This window comes from Ailuropoda melanoleuca, chromosome 8 (assembly GCF_002007445.2).
Source record: "Ailuropoda melanoleuca isolate Jingjing chromosome 8, ASM200744v2, whole genome shotgun sequence".
Classification (NCBI taxonomy): domain Eukaryota; kingdom Metazoa; phylum Chordata; class Mammalia; order Carnivora; family Ursidae; genus Ailuropoda; species Ailuropoda melanoleuca.
Genome location: NC_048225.1, coordinates 12,566,901 through 12,583,763, shown reverse-complemented (window position 1 = coordinate 12,583,763; position 16,863 = coordinate 12,566,901). Strand labels below are relative to the sequence as shown.

Here is a 16,863-nt window from a genome sequence, read left to right as displayed (position 1 = left end):
GGGGTGGGGGTGGGGGGTGGAGGTTGTCATGAGCAACTTACTAATATTTTCTTTAAAATTCCATTTCCTTATCTCTAATATGGTAATCCCACTACCTTCCTCACAGAGTCGCCTTGAGGATTAAAGGAGATCATGCATGCTGAGTGAAGATTATAGTGTCTGGCACACAGGGGCTGCTGAGTAAATAGGAACCTCTATCATCTTGTCTTTCCAGAGTCAAGAGTGTGCTTTGCTGTGGAGTGAGTTCTAAATGGGTCTGATCTTATCTGGGAGGGCTCAGGCCTAAAGTCCTACCTGAGCACATGCACGTGCCTTATTGAGTCCTTGGGACTAATCAATAGAAATAGTGTTCTCAGCTGCAGCTGGAAGGTGAGAAACCTCGTCTGAGATCCTAGTGGTGACGTGGCTGCACAGAATCCTCCCCCTCTCTTTCTTGCAAAGCTTAGACAAAATAATAATAAAAATGACTATTCCTGCTATCCAATAAATATTTGACATTTTTGGTTTGCCAAAATCTTTGAATACCCTCCTTAGATTTGGGTAGTTCACACAAATTTTGGATAATTCTTCCTAGGGTAGAGGCCACCAAGACTTGCACGGTCAGCCTCCCTTGCTGGTGAGGCCTGGCTCATGGCTGAGTTTGCACCAATCAAACTTGTCCACAGACACGGGCTTAGAGAACAGACAGTCGGGGAAGGTGGCCTGGCAGAGGGGATTTGGTTTGTGGGCTGATGTGATGGTGGAGGTGTTTGTTTCTCTGAGGGTGGCAGTGGCAGAAGCTTCCAGCATTCGCTGGAGGCAAATGGAGGGGGTCTTTTCGCAGGAGACCACTCACAGTGAGGTTAGGTATCTGTCTTGACTTCATGGCTCTGGACATTTTCAACCTCACTTATGTCAGTCATTGAGAAGCCTACCCCCCCTCCCCCACCGCCTGCCTTCCTTTAGGTTCTGCATTTCTCCTCTTCTGCCTGAATGTCTGCTTCCTCCTGGGCTCCTGCCCTCTGGGACTCATGGTCAGCCATCAGCAAACTGGCTTTTCTCAGTCTCTTCTTGAAATTCCCTGGTGCTACCCTAAGGACACCATTTTCTGGGGAGCTGGGCTTGGAGGTGGCCTGGGACCCTTCCTTGCCTCTCATGGCTGCTTGCACATTATTCTCGATCCCCTAAGAACCCCCAGTGTGGGGACTCATGTCCTCAGGAGTTGTGGTTCTCTAATGACTCTTGGTGGCTTGCTCTCATTTCTTCTAGATTTTAGCTCCTGGGTCACTGTTACTCTCTAGTACCACCTATCTGAAAATTCCTGGTGTGTTCATACTACGAGCCTTCCAGCACCGTGGCTTCCCAGTCCTTTGACCTCCTCCTCCAGTGTTCTTGTTTTCCACCTTATGCTAGCCACCCACTCCCTTGCTCCACTGCCACTCCTCCAAGATATGCATGTTAAGGAGCCCCCACTTTTATTCTCTGACCCCCACTTTTATTCTTAAGTGCTAATACCCCGACTCTTAACAATCGTTCCCCCATTGGAACATACAGTCCCTTAATCCAGTTACCCTTTGGGGATTCCTGCTCTTCTCAGGCCCTCCCTTTATTGCCATCCAGCTTAAATTCCAGAGTCCATCTTTATAATCCTTCAGCAACTTTGCTCCTTCTCTCTTTGCATCTGAAGAGCAAAGCCCCAGCTCTGATGAAATCCAACTCTCTGCTGACTTAGAGATTCCACGTGGGCAGCTGAACATGGCAGGAGAAAAAACGTAATCCCAACTGACTGATGTTACTTCACATTCATGAACCAGACCTCAGGCAGCCCTGCATGCTGCAGGCAACCCCACTGTATCTTCCCACCTCTCACTCCCCCACTGTCCCCCATGCCTGTGTCATCCCCTTCCCCTCCTTGCTCTTGGCTGATGACTTTATCTCCTACACCACCACCACTGCATCGACCCACCCATGCACCTGCCTGTCACCCTATCTCTCCTGTTCTGGGCGTATTGCCCATGCTTCTGGTCAAGTGTGTACTTGATCCCACCCCCAGGGTGTTACCTGCAATTCCCCCTGCTGTCTCCTGTCTCAACCATACCCCCCTCTCTGCTGCATCATTTTCTCAGCATAAAGCATACTATTACCTCTCTTACCTTGAAAAAGGTTGTCTTGACCCTGTGTCTCTCTTTAGCAAATCCCTCCAAAGAGTTGTCTATGCCTGTGCCTCCAATCTCTCTCCTCCAGTTTTCTCTTCAACCCAGCCCAGTTAGGCTTCACTCCCCCTTTGAAACTGCCTTTGTCAAGGTCACAAAGGAGCTTTGAGTTGCTATAGCCAGTGGTCAGTTCTTTATGTTCATCAGACTTGGCTCATTGCCGACATTTGACAGAGCTGACGACCTTTTCCTTCCCCAAACATTTCCTACATTTGCTTTTCAGGATGTCACCTCTCCTGGCTCTCCTCCACTCATCAACTGCTTTTTAACTCTCAGTCCTCTCGATGGTGGAGTGTCCCAGAGCTTAGTCCCTGTACCTCTTCTCTATCTGCCCTACGTGATCGCAGCCAGTGCTCTAGCTGTGGGTTCACAGCAGAGAAGATGACTCTCAAGTGGGTTTGTCCAGTCAGTCCTCACCCCTCAACCCCAGACTCCTGCCTAGCTGCTTCTTGCTCATCTCCACTTGCACGTCTGAAACGGAACTGCTAACCCTACCCTCCAAACCGGCCATAACAAAGTACCACTAACTGAGTGGCTTAAGAAACAGAAATGTGTTGTCTCGCAGTTCTGGGAGCTGGGAGTCTGAATCAAGGTGTTGTCAGCGTGCTGCTCCCTCTGAGGAATTAGGGAAGGATCTGGTTCATGTCTCTCTCCTTGCTTTTGGCAGTTCCTTGGCTTGTGGCAGTGTAACTTCAACCTTCTCTCCAACTCTAACCTGTGTGTGTGTGTGAATCTGTGTCCAAATTTTCCATTTTTATAAGGGCACCAGTCTTACCAGAGCCAACTCTAATGACCCGATCTTAACTTGACTACCTCTCCAAAGGCTCTGTTTCCAAATAAAGCCACATCCTCAGGTATCAGGGATTAGGACTCATCACATCTCTTGTGAGGGATGTGGTCCAACCCATAACACCTGCACATCCTATTTTATCCCATTTGGTTTTTAGATGGAACTCCGTTCTTCCATCTGCTCAGGTCGGAAACGTTAGAGTCATCAGTGACTTGTTGCTTTCTTACCCACTGACATCCAAACCCATCAGCATATCTGGTTGGTTCTACCTTCAGATATATTCAGAATCCAAATTTATCTCATCACCTCCACTGCTCCCTCCTGGTTCAAGCCACCATCTTTTGTCTTCTCGGTTAGTGGCACCAGCCTCCTAATTGGCCTCCCTGCTTCTGTTTCTGCCCTCCTGTAGTAGCCACAGTGACCCTTTAAAAATGTTAGATTATATCACTGCTCTGCTTAAACCCTCCCATGCACCCGTGCACACCCCCCCCACACACACACACATAGAGTCAGAGCCAGTGGCCTCTGAGGCCTCCTTACATGACCCACCACACGCTTTACCTCTTTGGACTCATCTCTTGCTTCTTTCTCCTCCCTCCCTCTGCCCTTCCACTCTAGCCTCTTTGCTGGTTCAGCCTCAGCCTCAGCCTCAGGGGCTTTGCATTTGCTGTCCCCACTGTTCAGAATGTTCTTTCTCTGATAACTGCCTGCTTGGCTTCCTCTGTTCCCTTCAACCTTCGTTCAAATATTACTCTGTGAGGTCTTCCTGACCAACCTATGTCATATTGCAGCCCTCCCACCCTCACTCCTTAGACCCCCTTCCAACTTTATTTTCTCTCTAGCATTAAGCCTCATCTGACTCATTATGCATTCTACTTGTTTTTGGTTAGTTTTCCCCACTTGAATGCCTCCTGGGAGACAGGGATATTTATCTGTTTTGATTACTGCAGTATCCCGGGCCTAGAACAGAGCTGACACATAGTAGGTGATCAGGAAATATTTGTACAAGGAATTAATTGAATTAATAATCATCATTATAATGTGAACCGACCGTGATTTGCAGCTTTTAAAGGATGGTCACCACTGAATGTATTCTTCAGGAGCCTGATGAGATAAATCTGATTATCCCTATGGTGCAGGTAGGGAAACTGAGGCTTCACATGATTTCGTGATGGGTCCTGGGTCATGCTGCTGGTATCAAAGCAAGAACTTGACTTTGGAATTAGACCATCCAGGTTCAAATGCTCACTCTGACTCTTTCTGTATGTGTATCCTTAAGCATTTTACATAATCTCTTGAAGCCTCAATTTCTTTTTCTATAAACGGGGGGAATAATTCTCATTTCATAGAAGTATTGAGAAAATTAAATGAGCTCATTCTTGGGAAGTGACTGGTAAGTAGTAAGCACTTGATATACATTAGTTTTTATTGTTACTATTCCCCCCGTTTGTTACTATTACTGTCTCCCACTGATGGAACAAGGAATAAAATTGTGGGCAAGGGATTCTCTTTCAATATCTTTATTTTCTTTTCGCATCAGCTCAGGACCCAGCTCCCACATTCTCCTGAGATCTGGAAATTAAGAATAAAAAAAAAAAATAGTAGGTCCGGTCTAGCCTCTGCCTCAACAATGGTGTGTTAGTGTTAGTGTGAGTGTGTATGCAGGTGAGTGTGTTGCTTGTGCCTGTGTGTCTCTATTTTCCATTTACTTAGAAAATTGATAGATTTCCAATTTAGAGCAAGGGGGGACCAGGAGGGAGAAGGAAAATGGAGCTGCCCATCAAAATTAGCAGGAAAGTGGGTAAAGGTCATTTGATCACAGCTTGGCTGTGCTTGGAATTAACCTGCATAACAGAGACTTGTTGAGTTTGCAGCTCTTTAAGGAGCATATTAACAGGAGGAGGGAGGCAAGGAGACACCCAGAGAGAAGGTCAATTTGTGGTTGCTCAGATCAGCAGGGCTCCGGCACACACTTGGCTGCAGAAGACAGCTCTGGGCCCCCGGGGTGAGGGGCAGGGGAGGAAAGCCTGGTGTCTGGAGGAGGGCCCCGGGGGCCGGCTGAGGGCTGCTCCTAAAGTCTGGCGGGGCCTGGGAGAGCCCTGGCATCGGAGCTGGGAGGGGCTTCTTGTGGCGCCGCCAGCCAGACCCGCAGCAGAATTAGTGAGGTGAGCGTGGCATGCTCTCGTGGCAATTGCAGGTTCATTCATCGTCTGTGGGGAGAAGAAGGTGGCATTTATGTGATAAAGATGCTGGGAAATTAGAGGGAGCAGCAGTGCTGTTTACTGTTTTTATTTTATTTTTATTATCATTAAATTGCTTCGAGTCACCTGTAATTTTCCTAGGCTGTCACAATTACAAATCTTTGAGGATTACACAAGACACGCACATTCAGAAAGGTATAATTTAAACTTTCAGAGGTCTGAGGGCCTCAGCTCTTTTTCATTACCTCCCTGGCAGTTGGACCCGATGGGTTGAATGAGGTAACCTCCCCTCTCCCCACCACCACAAGGCGGGTTCCAGACCCTAAGCTTTGTGATTTTACCACCAGCTTGGGGGCATGGTAGACCATGAGGCATCTGTAGTCAGGAGGGAAGGCCTGGATGGAAGAGGCGTGACCTGGGGCCAGGGACCTAAATGCATGTTCCTGCTTTGCTCCAGAATGGCTCTCTGCCTGTGGGTAGGCCACTTTGCCCCCCTGTGTCTCTGCAGCCCCATGTGTAACATGAAGATATTGATATGTAACTTGCAAGATTATGATTTGACTTATATTAAGACTATGGTTCCTTTGTTCTGCACCAGTTCTCTGACACCAATGGAGTTTCCTGCAATTCAGTTTAATTTTGATGCTACCCAGAGTTCCTGTCCAATCCCAATGTGAAGGCCAGGGTCCTCAACAAGACTGCCCTAACCTCGGATGACCGCCACAAATGAGGTCCCTGTCCTATCTGCACTTCTGTCTGACATGGCTACGAATTCAGGGGTGCCCACAATGTCCCTTCAGGTTTGATAATTTGTTAGAACTCACTGAAAGCACTATACTTGTAATTAATGTTTTATTATAAAGGGTACAACTCAGGAATGCCAAATGGTCTCAGGGTGTGGGGTGGCACAGACCTTCCATACTCTCTCCTTATGGAATCAGGGCAAATCACCCTCCCAGCAGATAAATATGTTCACCAACCAGGAAGGTCCATTGAGCTTCAGTATCTGGTGATATGAGTTTCATTATGTTGGCATGGCTGATTAAATCAACGGCCATGCAGTGGAATTCAATCTCCAGTCCCTCTGCCCTCCCCAGAGGTTGTGGGGTGGGACTGAAAGTTCTGTTCTTGGTCATGCTGTCTTGACCATAAGGATCCACTATTAGCATAAACTCAGGTATGGTCAAAAGGGGCTCGTTAGGAATAACAAAAGACACTCCTATCAGGGAATTCCAAGGGTTTTTGAAGCTCTGTGTCAGGAACTAGGGACAGAGATCGATTTTTTTTTTTTTAACTCTATCTCCAGTTGCCAAGTTAGAATTTTCTTCAGAATCACCCCAGAGCATATTAAAAGTTCAGCCTCCAGGGCCCCGGCTCTCCAGGTGATTGATAATAATAGGTCTGGGCTGAGACCTACAAATTTGCATTTCTAACGAGCTCCCAGGTAATGTTGATGCTGGTGGTCTGTGGATCATACTTGAAGAAATGCTAGCATAATATAATGTACAGTAATATGCATGAAATTGCTGAAAACTGTGACATTCATCACAAACATCAGGGATTATCATGAGGACTGTCTCCTCCTTTGAACGGATCTGATTGTTGGATGTGTTAAATGTAATTGTAATTAAATATCAGAGCTGAAGGAAGCTTAGAAGCCTTAGGGTATCTGGTTCCCTGGAACTCCTGAAAGGTTTCTCACGAATTGGTAAAAGGTGGAAGATGAGGTCAGAAATGGGAATGTGCTAGTCCTTATGGAGATGAGAGTTGGGCCATTTGCAGCGCTTCCTTAGTGATGTCCTCAGTCACCCCTTTCCCTCCCTTGCTCCTCCCTCTGTGCATGCCAGTGATGGAGAGCCCCACATCTGCTTCCCACACACTCCCAGGCTGTGAAGTGCAGCCTGGGTCTGCTACACATCTGGGGCCTCAGCCATGACCCCAAAACTCTCACGAGCTTTTAATTCAGCCTCTCCAACTGTGGTCTCCCAAAGAGCCACCTGGAGAGTGATCCTGAACTGGTATCCTTAGGGGTTGGGCCAAGGAATTGGCATTTTTAATACGTTCTCAAGGACCCTGAACCTTCCCCCATAGCAGCTGGCCTTGCCTCCAACTTGCTGGGGAGTCTAATGCAGGCTCAGAAGGGTCAGCTTTCTGACTGGCAGGTAGTAAGCACTCAGTGGATGTTAATGGAAGGAATGAGAATATCCATGAATAAATTCACTTTTCCTTCAGCCCAGCTTAAAGTTCTTCTGTGTCTTCCTTTGGTTTTCCACTCCCTACCCCTTGTCCTGACCAAGGGCACCAGGAGGGCTTCTGGCCTCGCACAGGATCTTACTTTCCCAGTTACTCTCTCTCTCCTGCGTCTTGTTTTTCTTTCCACAGCTCTTTCTACATTACCAGGTCTCCCCAGCCCTCCTTCCAAGGTAACCTCCTGGTCTTTCTTTCTCTGTGCTTCCGATCAACTCTTGCCACTTTCCCACTTGGATTTATGGCATCTCCATTTCTCGCCTTCCTCCTGCCCTCCCTCTCCCTCATTTCTACATCCAATCTGTGGCTCAGTCCTCTCGTACCTCCGATCTTTGTTTTACATTCATTTTTATCTTTCCCTCCCCATGTTACTCCCTATGTCAGGCCTTCATTTGCTCAAGTTGGATCCATTGCAATAGCTTCTTCTCTCATGTCTGTCCTCCAAATGAAGCTAGACACTTGGCCCAATTAATCATTTTAAGTCTCAGCCCTTTTCATACCATTACCCTATTTGAAATGTTTTTTTGACTCCACATTGTCAGTGGAATAAGATCTGCAATCTTTAGCCACCACAAACTGACACCTACTTATTTTTCCAGATTTATCTTCACTCTCCTAAACTTCCAGTCTTCCCCAAATTCTAGATCCTTGCGCTCTTGGACCTGAATACTTGCTGCATTCTCTTGCTTCCTCATCCTTATCTTTCCTCTTTTCTCAGCATCACCGCTCCCCCCTCAATCCATGCAACTCTTTCAGCTACAGTGGCACCTGTTCCAGGAAGCCTTCCATCATTCCCAGACGTTAGGGCACCCCTGGAACATGCATGGCCCACCACCGGTTTCTTCTCTGCTTCACTTTGTGGTTATGTATTTGTGTGTCTTAACTTCTGAGATGATTAGGCTTCAAGGAGCTGGTCAATAGCCGCATGTTCAATGACAGGAACTGCTATAATTGGCTGATTACCTACTATGCGTAAGAGGTCCTTCACATACACTGACTTAAAAACTTACCACCATGCTGCCTTAGTCGTTACCTCCATTTGGAGATAGGACAACTGAGGCTTCGACAAGTAAAGGCCAAAAAAGCTGACAGGTGGCAGGGATGAGGTTCAAAAACCCAGACTGACTCTAAAGCCACTCTCGCTACTCCATCCCCAGCTCCCAAGACAAAGAAGAAACCCCTCATTATGGAGCAACTAGTACGTGCCAATGCTGGGAGGAGTACAGCACTGAACAAGACAATGCTGTGAAATAATATACATGAACGTGACTAGCACAGAGTCTGGCACACAGTATGTGCTCAATATGAATCTCATTGAGAAATGGACAGACTCAGTGTCAACTTCGGTGCTGGTGTTTGCTTCCAGGGCTGTGTCTGCCCCTGGGGAACCAGTGGAAGGAACCCTCAGCCAAACGCAGTTCCGATGACCTTGGGCAAGTCTCACAGCCACTCCAACCTTGTTTCCTCACAGTGAAATGAAAAAGCCAGATGACTTTTTTTCTAACTTTAAGAGGTGAGGGGTCAATGAGTGGTAAACAGCAAAGCAAATAAAATCAGATGTGATTATTTTCACCCTTTATTTTTTTTAAGTCCCATGACAATTGTTTATTTTATATATATATATAGATTTTAATATTTTTTTTTAAAGATTTTATTTATTTATTTGACAGAGACAGAGACAGCCAGCGAGAGAGGGAGTGGGAGAGGAAGAAGCAGGCTCATAGCAGAGGAGCCTGATGTGGGGCTCGATCCCATAACGCCGGGATCACGCCCTGAGCCGAAGGCAGACGCTTAACCGCTGTGCCACCCAGGCGCCCCTAGATTTTAATATTTTTTAAGGCTTTTTTTATTTACTTGAGAGACAGAGATAGCGACAGCATGAGCAGGGAGGAGAGGGAGAAGCAGGCCTCCCACTGAGCAGGGAGCCCAATGTGGGGCTTGATCCCAGGACCCTGAGATCATAACCTGAGCCGAAGGCAGATGCTTCACCGACTGAGCCACCCAGGCACCCCAAAAATTGTTTATTATCAAGATGAACCCTGATCGCCCTGATGGGCTTATCAGCAGTATTTCTGGTAGTGAGCCTGAGCACCAGGACCACCAGATCTTTTGGACTTGCAGCTTGGGGGATTGGTTACCAGCAGGGTCTGGTTGCACTGGATGAGGATGCCTTTGCTCTCCTTCTTAGAAGCCTCATCCGTGGATTTCTGGTAACAGGCCACCAGGACTTTGGAGATGGACTGGCGGATTGCATAAATGTGGGCCATGTGATCACCACCCTTACCACGGACTTAGAAGTCCACCCAGGCAACTTGCTCCTTGCCCAGAGGCAGGTTCCAATAGCTTGAATTGCTGTGTATGTGGCTGGATCATCTTTAGGGGCCACCCATTCACCTTGCCGAGGCTGTGGTGGTCTTCTTGTGTCCGAAGACCCTCCTGGACAACAGAAGACCCTTGGATAGCGTGGCTGGGAACGTTGATTATTTTCATACTTTGAGCCTTCCCTCAGCAAGGGAATTTCTCTGGTTTTTAGGAAGACAGGATAATTCCCTTCTTGGAGGCTGAGTTTCTGTGGCCAAAGTCCCCAGCTTTCCTGGGCTGTCAGGGGATGCGGGAGCAGAGGACAAACAGCTACTCCTCCCTGATGCGTGGAGGGGTGCTATTTTGGGGACCCCTCTGTCTCATGAGGCACTGACTTCTGCGGGATCTGGCCATGCTTGGTAGAGAGTTAATTAATGTCTGCAGGGCAAGTTAGCAGAAATAGCAGTTGCTTTGATTAAGGGAGAGGGATGGCTATGAGCTTTGATTTCAGCAAAATGGACAAAGAGCCGGTAGGAAATCATCCACTTGGCTTCCTTTGCTGGGCCCACGGGCCTGGCTTTCCTCTGTCCTGGCTGCTGACCCCTCTGGTTTCCCCCAGGAAATGAGACCCCCTCCCCAGTTGTGCTTTTCAAGGACCCTGGGTTTTGTTGTTGTTGCAGGTAAGAGGACTGGTCCTGCTGTGGGCTTTGTGAGTGTGAATTTGGAGAGGGCCCCAAGATACCCTGGAAGAGGCCATGATGGCAGAGCTGATGAAGTGGGCTGCAGTCAGGAGAAAGACGCTTGGCACACCATGGATCGTTAGTGTGGTTCGGCCTCCAGCAGTAAGTGCCTTCCCTGCATGTGCTCATTTAATGTGCTCACCTATCCTAGGAGGAAGGGTGAATGCCAGAGGATGGAAAATCTTGACAAAAAGAGAAGAAAGGGGAACGGAGAAGGTGGGTTGGAGAGGGGAAAGGTCTGAGCCCAGTAGTCCTCACACTTGTGGAGCTTGACTGCTGGAAGCTTCCGAAGCTAGCATGTGTCAAGCCCTACTAAGCGAGAGGCCTGGTGCTAAGGAGCACTGCCTGTGTCCATTCAGGGGATCGTCACAGTGATTGCATGTGGCAGGTGGTATTTCTTATAGGAGGAGACTGAAGCCTGGAGAGGAGCAGGTCTTTACCCAAGTCACACTGCTGGGGAGAACTGCCAGACATTGAACCCAGTTCTTTCCCACACCTACACTTCATGCTGGTTCCAAACATCAGCACTGCCTCCCTCTCTGTAGAACATCGCAAGAGGCTGATACATCTAGCCTTGGTATAAAGCACACTTCTTGCCTCCAAGGGCAGGGGAATGGGAAGGGCTGAGAGAGGGAATGGGAGATAGGATACTTGTTGAGTCCTTCAAAATGTCTGCCACTTGGCTAGGCACTCCACATGTGTTTAATTTCATTTAGTTCTGGTAACACCTGGGTGGGAAAGGCATAATTGCCCACATTTTGCAGATGAGTGTACTGAGGCCCAGAAATGGCAGTTGATTTGCTGAAGGTCACAGAGCTAGCACGTGGTAGACCAAGGATTCTGATCCTGACGGGCCTAACTTCAAAACCCGGGCTAATTAAAAATATAATTTTGTATGAAATCCAGGAGCGTTCCATACAAGATTCTATTAAAGGCAAACTGTAGCAGGGGCCCACATTTAAAAATAAATTTGTAGTTGAAAAATTTATAATTAAGGCAATCATCAGTTAACTTATTTTTCTGGGAATAGAGAAAGGTTTGGTGTTATTGAATCATGGCTACGGAAGAATCTGGAGCCTCATTTAAAAATGTGGCGTGTGTTCCATAAAGTAGGAGTTAGGGAGAGGAGCTTTGGGGAAGCTGACCCAGGCTGCATGCCCAGAAAGGGGACTTGTTCTAGAGCTTTCTGGGCATGGAGAGCAGGCAGGAAGCACCGCCAGGTTAGCCGCTGCCTAGGAGAGCAGTTTGGCTTCTGTCTAAGGCTGTATGTAGTATCCGCCAGAAAGGATCATATGATCTCAGAAAACGGACTAGGAACAAACTAATTTGATCATTTGTCTTCCCTGCTCAATAACCTTCAACGGCTCCCCATTGTGTCCCAAATAAACCCCAGAAGCCTTACCTCGACATTCAAAACTCAGCATAATCTGGTCCCAATTTACATTCCCAATTCTAGCTCCCACTCATCACCCTACATAAACTTCATGCTCAAGTTAAACTGGCCCACTTTTCATTCCATTAACCCAGTTCTGAATCTTTCTCCTTTCCCCGCTGTTCCCTCCAAATCTACCTAGTAAAGTCCTCCTTGTTCTTCAACTTCCTCTCCTAGGAGACTCCTCCAGGAAGTCTCCTCTGATTGCCCACCAAGAAGCAAATGTCCCCTTTCCTTTTTAACACTGCACATGTGGCACTGATCACCTGGTACCTTGAATTGAGATGATTTAGGGACGTGTCTCATCGGTCCTGCTAGGCCCGATCTCCTTGTGGACAGGGGCATATTTCACAAGTGGAGGGTGTGAATAAACCAGTTACTAACAAGCTAAAAGGTTCATGTCTTATTGATGATATCATTGTAGTTAAATAAGGGTCATCATTTAAGTTTAACAATTTAAAAGATTTAACTCGAAGTTGCTTAAAAGTGTGCTAGAGAATTGAAACATTTTGAGAGCTAGATTTTTTTGGAGTTTACAGGTGATAAATATTCATTCAGCATCCTCCGTGTGGAAGAGTCTTTTATTACCTTGTTGGAGAGTTTGATAATGTACGTCCCCCACTGAGACTGGGTCAGTGAGGAACCATGAATGCCTTGGGGCCCTAGTGCTGATAGGACTGCTGGGGTGTGTGTCTGCATGTGCACACGTGTCCTGTTGCGATGTCCTATGATTGCCAGTCACCGGACCAGGCTCCTGATTCACATGGTTCCATTTACAGCTGGAGAGAGTGGCTTTCTGAGCAAGATTCATGGCTTGCCAGGCATCTGTCTCCTCCTGTGGTTAGGTCAAGCCAAGGGAGAGAAATTGAAAAATGTTGCTATTAAAAATACTTGGGAACAGGCCAAGTAATTTCTCCTGCTTTCAACTCCCACATTGCACTCTGTTCAAGCCTGGAAGGGATAGACATTCCTGACCAAGAAACACCTCTTGCTAGTCTGCACATTAGCACTGGCACCCAGCTTGTCTCCAGTACATTTGTAGGTTTGCAAAATTAAGTCAGCAGTGTCCCAACTTGGATCAGTCACAGTCAATGGAAAGACAACCACACTGACTGGCCAGAAGCCAAGTGCTGCTCAGTTTTGTCATTCTGGGCACAAATCTGGACTTACCTGAATGAAAAAAAAAATCATCATTCTCTCTGGCTCCCTGCTCTTTGGAAAGTTGGAGAATGATCTCATTTTGAGTAGAGAGCAAGAGGACTTTCGCTTTGCTTGTGCATCCAGAGGCAGATGACACAGTGGTCAGGAACACGGGGCTTTGGAGTCAGCACAAACCTCAGCTGCCCTTTCAAAGGCTATGGGTTTTGTTTTATGAGGACAGGGTGGTGGAGGCTGGGGTCAAGTTTCATTACCTTGGTGGGCCTTTGCTTCCTCATCTGTAAAGCAGGACTACTCATTATACTTTATACTTGTTGAGAGAATTAGGTGAGCTGAGCATAGCATTGGACAAGGGAAATACACTTACTGAGTATCATCTGTTGGCATCACCATGGCCAATGGTGATGTGGCAGGCTCAGCTCACCTGCCAAAACCACCTCACCCCAAAGACATCAGCCTCCTTTCTTTGCTTCTTTCCCCCAAAGGAACCCTTAACCCAAACTCAAATCTAAATATGAAATTTTTAGCATTTTCTGTTGAACATGACCCTCATTCAAGCTTCCTTTATAATTGAGGTGTAGGCAATAAACCCACCGTTTCCTCCCAGTGAGGCACTGTGCTGAAGCCATGGTGAAAAGGTCATGGAGACACCGTCCTTGCCTTCAGGGAGAACTGTAGTCCCGCTGGACTAAAAGAAAGGTACCCCACTTCTATAAAAACACCCCCAGTTTGAATGTTGTGGAAAATGAGAAGCAAACCCAACAACCAGGTTATTGGCACTAAACCATGTCAGTATCCTGCCTCATTTTAATTATGGTTTCCCTTCTCTGCTATCACCAAATTAAAAAATCCGTGACATGGTAGTCTAGCAACATTGTTATATTGTCACTCTGCAAATTATGTGGAAAGAACAAATTGTTTTCAGGGAAAGTTTCAAGCAAATTTATGAGCTTATGGACAAATTACCCATTATTGCTTTCAAAAAAAAATTTAAACACTGTCAACAGACTAATTTTCAACCTTCAAAAAAGAGAGAGAGGGAGAAAGAGAGAGAGAGAGAGAGAAAACCATCCCCCGTGTTTCTGGAGCTTTAAGATTTATCAATCTTGCTGCTGTGCGTTTTCCCTCCAAATGGCTGTGACCGCACTTGATGGTGCTGAGAGACACTCAGATGCAGGTTGGCAATGGAGGCAGAGGCTCAGAGAGGTCAGGCGTCTTGCCCACGTTCACGTGCTGAGGAACTGGTGAGGTTTTGGAACCCAGGACCCCTGACTTCGAATCCAGTGTTCTTTTTGCTACATTACTCTGTAGTCAACTAGTTATGCACCATTTCACTAACGTTTAATTAGCTAAAAGGGGAAACAGATAACCTTGAAATTAATTCAAGTTAATGCTAAATGCTGCTAACTTTTTATTAGTTGAATGTTTCCATTAACTTTTCCAGTGGCTGCTTCTTTGTACCCCCTCACAGCAGTGAACAAAATTGAGTAAGTGCTTAATAGGTATTTATTGGATAAACAAAATAGTTTGGCTGGCTGGGTTTGGCTGCAGGGTGGGGTTAGAAAGTTGCATCACCGAAGACAAAGTTGAGTGTTTAATTCGCTCTTGCACTTGGCAAGTATTTATGATGTGTCTGTTCTAGGTACTGCTTGCCACGGGGTAGAGCACTGCGCAGAGGTGGCCCTCGGCAAGTTACTCAGCCTCTCTGAGCCTCAGTTGCCTTCGCTTTAAAAATGTGGGATAATCATAATCCCTAACTCGCGGGATTGCTATTAGGATCAAGTAAGATAATGTAATCTAAAGAGCTTGGTACAGAGACGAATGCAAGCTGGTGGGTGCTCAGTAAATGGTAAGGAGAGTAATTATCAGCGTGTGTGCCATATACTGCTATGGTGGTCCATAACCCATGGTTCCAGAGACTCCGTGAATTACTTGGTGGTACTCTCAGGAGCAGGCACACAGTGTCACAAGTGGTTTGTTTCAGGGCAGAGGAGAACAGAGCCAAGCTGTGGAAGCAGAACTGGTCTCCCATGGTCCCCACGGAAGCAAGGGCCTTCTCCCGTAGTTGTAGATGACAATGAGGGAAAGGACCCAGATAGCGTGGGTGCTGGGCACATGCCACAGGACCCAGGGGACCTCCACTCAGCATCCTTTTGGGAATTCTGGGCCCATGGGCCCCTTGGCCAACTGCCTGGATTGGATGTGTGCAGGGATGCAGGGATAGGGCCTGTAATATGGGGCCCATGGTTGGTCCATGCTGCAGGAAGGCAAAGCTGGCAAAGTGGGGTACAGATAGTTGGACCTTCTTCCGCAATCCTCTGTCCCCTCCCTACGGTAGAAGGAAAGAGTCCTGCCTGGGACCCTGAAGTGCTCCTGCCTCAGCCCTCCCCTTGAGCAGGACTCTCCTGAAGCTGAGTACTGGGGGGCAGGGGAAATGGGCAGAGTGCTGCCAGGCAGGGGAGGGGCGAGTGTAGGCCCAGAGACCCTCCATTCTGACTCATCCCGGCCTGGGTGCTGTCTGGGCCTGAGGCACTGCATTGAGTTGCTCTGATGAATGGAGCTGCTGGCCAGCTCATTTACAGTCTGACATTCTTGCTGACCCTGCCAGCAGCCACCTCCTACCCTAGGTGGGGGGAAGCCACTTAGAAAGACAGCAAAGCAACCTGCCAGCAATTCATCAGCAATTGGCTTCCATTAGGGATAGGACGGCCTGGGAGGTGGGAGAAGGGCAGCCTGGGATTGAGTAAAGAGAGCAAAGACAGCTCTATTTGTTTAATCTTATCAGGTTTCCACATCCCAAAGGGATTCTAGGGGGAGCTTTGGGAGACAGGGCAATGGCTGATTGTCTCTTTCAAGGTGGCAACCGGGTTCAAACGTGTCTTCACCTCTCTCTTCAGTTAAGGAAAATAAAATGCCAATTTGCTGATTGTATCAATCTGCAAGAGTATGTGAGGTTGATCACAAATTGTCCGGGCCAGCCCCTCCCCGATTGTTTATCTGTCCCCATTTCTGTCTGATCTGTGGTACTGGTCCATTCCCAAGTCCGTGTCTCCCAATTGGCCGAGGCTTCATGTCTGGCTCCATGTTTTCCTTTCCAAGCTGTAGTTGGAGCAGCTGTTCTGACGGGGGAGGCTGTATTGCACACCAAAGAGGCGGGGCTTAGAACTGTGGGGGCATTGGTGTGTCCATGACAAGGACAGCTTTTGGGTCTCCCTCAGTGGGTCGGCACGGGGGTTGCCAAATACTCTGCAATGAGCAGGACGGTCCTAGACAGCAAAGACTCATTCTGCTACAAATGCCAGTGGTGGCCCTGTAAAAAGGGTAGGGCAACAGGGACAAGGGTACTCAGAGGCCACTGGGCTAAAGGGGGCTGATGCACGCTAACGCATAAAGAAAAATTGCAGTGGAGTAACTTAAAAGGGGCTCTTCCTGGCAGTGGAAAGAGACTTCTGTCTGCTCTTTGGAGCTTCTCCTTGTTCCAGAATAATAGATAAATGACCCAACAGCCCAAATCAACATGGATTGGGGGCTCGTGGAAGCCTGTGAACAGTGAAGCGCGATGTGCCGATGACCCCTCATCGCTGCTGCACCTGCAGCAGTGCTCTACCCTGTGGCAAGCAGTACCTAGAACAGAGACATCATAAATACTTGCCAAGTGCAAGAGCGAATTAAACACTCAACTTTGTCTTCGGTGATGCAACTTTCTAACCCCACCCTGCAGCCAAACCCAGCCGAGAATGCTGGGGTGTGTCTGTGTCTCTCCCGCTTCGCCGGTGCAGGAAAACCCCCCACAGCGCTTGTT

General features: G+C 47.6%; 1 long non-coding RNA gene across 1 annotated transcript in view; it reads left to right on the top strand.

Moving 5' to 3' along the window:
* Positions 1 to 16,863, top strand: part of LOC117803314 — a 324,599-nt gene that overhangs the window by 129,403 nt on the left and 178,333 nt on the right. The window contains exon 4 of the long non-coding RNA XR_004627015.1: positions 10,412 to 10,573. This is a non-coding gene — a long non-coding RNA (uncharacterized LOC117803314). The remainder of the gene's footprint in view (positions 1 to 10,411; positions 10,574 to 16,863) is intronic.